This window comes from Camelus ferus, chromosome 7 (assembly GCF_009834535.1).
Source record: "Camelus ferus isolate YT-003-E chromosome 7, BCGSAC_Cfer_1.0, whole genome shotgun sequence".
Classification (NCBI taxonomy): Eukaryota; Metazoa; Chordata; class Mammalia; order Artiodactyla; family Camelidae; genus Camelus; species Camelus ferus.
Genome location: NC_045702.1, coordinates 61,192,476 through 61,197,556, shown reverse-complemented (window position 1 = coordinate 61,197,556; position 5,081 = coordinate 61,192,476). Strand labels below are relative to the sequence as shown.

Genomic DNA, 5,081 nt, shown 5'->3' with positions numbered 1-5,081 from the left:
CTGCCTAGCACGCACGAGGTCCTGGGTTCAATCCCCAGTGCCTCCATCCAAAAGTAAGTAAGTAAGTAAATAAATAAATAAATAAATACCTAATTCCCCCAACAACAACAAAAAAAGTCTTTCAACACCTGGAGTATTCACATGATAACCAGATTTACCAAATCCCAAATCAAATGATGACCAAATTTACCAAACTCCAAATCAGGAAATGCATTCTGATAGGTATGAGTATATTTATGCTAATATGCCTGAACAAATATTCTCAGAGGACAAAACTATACAAACAAAAATTAGGACAAACAATTTTCAGAAATTTTCCAAAATATGTATTTTAATGTGTTTGCAAATTTCACACTGATTTCCAAAATTTGGGGGGCTCAGCCTTCAATTAACCAACATTTTTGACACATAACTTCAGTTCTCTCCATAATCGCTGAGTCAAGTTCATGTAATAGCAAAATCTCTAGAATAACAGACTTGATTTCAAATCTACTGATTACTAACCAGCTCTTTTCATCTTGAGCAAGCCTCCTAAATAATTTGCTGCAATTCCTTCCATTTGTGAAATGAATGGCTGGAATTCCTATGTATAAAGTTAGAATGAGAATCAAACAAAGCCTAAAAAAATTCCTTGAAAGTGAATTATAGTTACATACATATAAAGCATTACTGCACAGAAACCATTCATTAAAGTAAGGATTAAAAGTCAGTTAAAGCCATTTCCACTCAGGGTGTGGCACAGCCGGGACCCTGACTACATGAATATATCATCCATCACCATTTCCCTTTCTCTCTGTCTTTCCTGATAAAACAGATCTCACTATTCTGACTTCTTCCACAGTTTCTTAGATAATCGCCATATTCCCAGTCCTTGTACTGACACGTTGACGTATCCTTCTCCTAAAATCCTCATCAATCCCTTTAAGTTTTCTTCCACTTGATAGAATCATATCTGTCAGGTCTCTGACACTGGTCACTCTATATTGATAAGTATGAGAACACAATTAGCTTCCATGAACTTAAAAAAAAAATGGTGGAGCTCTCTTTTAGCTGATTTCACATTGACAAAAGTTAGTCTAATGTTTCTAAAACTGCTTAGTTCTATTTCAAAATTCAAAACCAGCACAATTTTCATAAGCATAATAGGACATGTAGATCTGTAAACATATTTATTTTTGAACAAGATAAAGGGCTTAATAACAGTGCAGCAGGCAGAATTCCTTTCTCAAATCTTAAGCAATAAATCATCCACAATGATTTATCAGAACTTGAACTAGGGCAGTGACCACAGGCAAAAAAGGGAGGATAGGACAGGATCAAAAGTCCTAAGGAAAATGGAATCAACAACACTGATAGTATTGTTGTACTATACTGGGGGAGAGGAGAACCAAATATCTTTCAGGTAAATAATTCAATCAATAGTGGTACTGTCAATCCCACTGCAGATGGCCCCTCTTAAACATCTTAAGCTACCAAACCATAGGCTTTCCTGGGTTAACATTCTCTCTCTCTGAAACCTCTGTGCATTTGCACAAACTTTGTACTAAATATCTCTTTCTTTCCTTCAAAGTCACAACAATAATCACCTTCAAAGTCATAACAAAAATTATCTCCTCTGGGAAACTTTTTTCGAGCCATCAGGCAGCTACAGGCTCCCTTCTCTTGCTTCTTGATCTATTTCTCATACTTTATTATAATACTTACATTTTATACTATAATTATTTACAAGTCCATCTCCTGGTCCTCAAGGACATGGCTGTTTTTTACTGTTCTGAAGGTCCCCAGGGCAGCAAACAATACCTGGAATGTGTTATCAATTCTACGGATATTTACTGAAAATGTGAATGAAGTGATAATGAGGTTGGTTTGGTTTCTTGAGTATAAATGTGGAGACATTCATTACACAGGTGAAAATATAGATGAGGAACACAGAGATGACACAGAGATATGGATGCAGGACTAATCTACAGCCCTGAGAAGGCATGTATACCAGAGGCGTGGGAAGAAACACACAAAGGTAAAGAAAGCAAGAAAAGAGAGCAAAAGCAGTCCCCAAACTGGTAGAGAACCCAGAGAGAGGAGTTTTATGGAAACTCAGAGAGGAAGAGAGTCCAGAGGGAGGACACTGTTTTTCGGTGTCAAGCAAAGCTGCTTCCTTCTCTATGAAATGTGGACTATGGCACCTGAAACAGGATTATGTTGAGGACTAAAGGGAATATGACACTTCTTAATGTCAGGGACAAAATGGTGACTGAATAATTATTTCAAAATCAAATACAATGCAAATGGAGTGAGAAAATAGACAGTAAAGATACTTTCCTTTTAAGAACTGTACTGATGAGGGGAGAGAGGTTGATTGCCTCAGGGAGAGGCAGGCTTGAGCGGGAAATGTTTGGTTGTAGGACGTGAGAATTAGGAGCATGGACGCAGCAGAGGCGAAGCAGTCAATAGAGAGGAGGAAATACTAGACCACAGGAGGACAGAAAAGAGCCTGTGAGATAGTTGTACACTCAGTGGAAAATTAAGGGAAGTTACAAGAGTTCTGTCTTTTCCACAGGATGGGAGATTAGGCTTCCTGATGACAGTGAGGGTGGTTTGGGGTTTAAGAGAAGTCATAAATGTGTGAAGTGGCCATCATGAGACTGAGAAAGGAAGCTGTTTGAGAGGTAAGTACAAATAAACTATTAAACTGTTCAACTTAAATTAAACAACTTAAATTTAAATTAATGTCCATCAGTCCCTGGCTGCTGTTCTGGTCTTGCCCATCTGACCACAAGTCTTGCTTGCCTCCCACAGGGTGAGCCCTCATCAGTGAGAGTACCTTTATCCTGCCTGGGAAGGGGGATGATCCAGGAGATGCTCGTGTATTGACCAAGACCTTTCCCTCTAGGGCCAGAATCACCACGGGGCAGAGCGCCGGGCCCTGAGAGCTGCCCCACACTGCCTGCAGCACCAAACCAAGCAGACACATTCCAGGGGGTCAAGACAAGCTAAGGCTAACAATCCCTGGATTCAACTCATGGGATAATTTTTTAAGAGGCCATTTTCATGTAAATGGTATAATCAAACCCCAGTGTTTTGAACAGGAAGCTCCCGGCCTCCCAAAGACGACACAAAGAATTTGATTCAAGGCTTCACAAAGTCATTTCTAACTTTCATTACAGTAAAGGAATTTTCATGTGTGCTACTGCCTCCAAGTCATTCCAGTTTTCAGCAAAAGCTCTGCCCTGGGAGACAGCATCCTCAGCAATCCTATCCCTTTCCTACAACAACTTCCTTATGGCCCCACCACCCAGCTCTCCCAGTCAGCTTCAGTCAGTAACCCTTATGGAAGAGACTTTATTGAATCCTTTTACTTTTTTTTTTTTTTTTTTACTTGTTTTGGCAGGTTCCCAGTATCAACAGTACCCAACTGATCGGTTGTTCAAGAAATTCCTAAGGATGAATGAAATAAGATAGGTCTATGAGGAGAATATAACCTGCAAGGAGTAACTTCCCATTCAGATAGCCAAAGGGTCCCAGGCTCTTTCTCAGGTGCATGCAGCCTTGGTTCACAAGCCCAGAGACCCAGCTTGCTTCTATCTCCTTTAGCAGAGTCCAGCAACCACTCTGAAATTTTGGTTTCCAGACCGCCCCCCCCCCCCCGGGGAGTGGGTGGCAGGAGGGATATAGAATTGGTACATTATTCTCAACTCTTTCCACTTCCAACCCTTCTACTCACCCTCTTTATCCTTTCTTTGTCCCCACCACCAACAAGTACCCTGGTGTTCTTACAGTAAAGTGTGGAACTGCTTAACCTTAAGAGAAGAGACAGGAGGTGATCAATACAACAAACAGGTACATGATAAATTTTAAGGTATCTCACAAAGTTTTTACAGTATGATATTCCTGACTCCCTGGGTGAGGTGGTAACTGGAGGCCTTTGGGTGTCAGCTCTCTGCTTTGACTCTTCCAAGGCTACATGGGTACCTAATGCCACCCAGCTAGTGGGCAGAGCAAGGTTTTGACCTCAGGTCTATCAGGCTCCAAAGCCCACATCCACAATAGTTAAGCTCCTTTGGTTAGGGCAGAGTTTGAAAATCTGCCATGCTATCTGACCTGTACTTACGCGACAGGCATTACCTATATTTACTTGACAAGTATTAATCTTGACGATGGAAAAAATGTTATAACTTTTATATCTCTTTCTTCCCCCATAGTACTTGTAAACATGGTTAATAGGAATCCAACTACATGCTGGTGCAGGTCTCCTAAGCACCCTCACATAAAAAGCAAATAGGTATCTCCAGGCTTTGCAAGATGGGTAGAGCTTCCATTGTCAGAGCAGCTAAGGGCTGTGCTAGAAAACCACAGAATTTTCCATGGGCCTTCACTTTCCCTTGGTCCAACCACGTGACCTATCTATGAGAGAGTGGGCAGGGGTGGGGAGAGGCGGACAGATGTGATACCTTCCTCCTGTACCCCGCAAAACACTGGGTTAGCGCTATGTGTTCACTTTCTACTTGCTGCTGTTGTAAACTGCACAAATGTGGTAGCTTAAAACAATCCAAATGTATTCTCTTATAGTTCTTTAGATTAAAAGTTCAACATGTGTCTCACTGGGATACAATTAGGATACTGGGAGAGCAGAGTTTCTTTCTGGTGGCTCTGGGCAAGACTCTGTCTCCTTGCCTTTTCCAGCTTCTGAAGCTGCTCCTAGGCTCATGGCACCTTATTCCAGCTTTGAAGCCAGCAGGGCAGCACCTTTAAATCTCTCTCTGACTCTGACTCTTCTGCCTTCCCCACCCCCCATTTTTAAGAACCGTTGTGATTACAGTGGCCCTACCTGGATAATCTAGGATAATCTCCCTCTCCACCCACCCCCCCTTTTTTTTTGTAAAACCAGCTGTTTAGCAACCTTATTCCATCAGCAACCTTAGCTACCCTTTGCCATGTGAGATAAAATACTTACAGCTTCTGAGAATTAAGACAGAAATATCTTTGGAGGTCATTGGTCTGCCTACCACATTTTTTAGGAGTCATACATGAAGAATAAGGTCCACCATTCCAATAAGGTCAAAGACAAAATCAGGTGGTACACA

General features: G+C 41.3%; 1 long non-coding RNA gene across 3 annotated transcripts in view; it reads right to left on the bottom strand.

Annotated features, from left to right (window-relative positions):
* Nucleotides 1-5,081, bottom strand: part of LOC106728889 — a 488,051-nt gene that overhangs the window by 151,922 nt on the left and 331,048 nt on the right. The window lies entirely within an intron of this gene.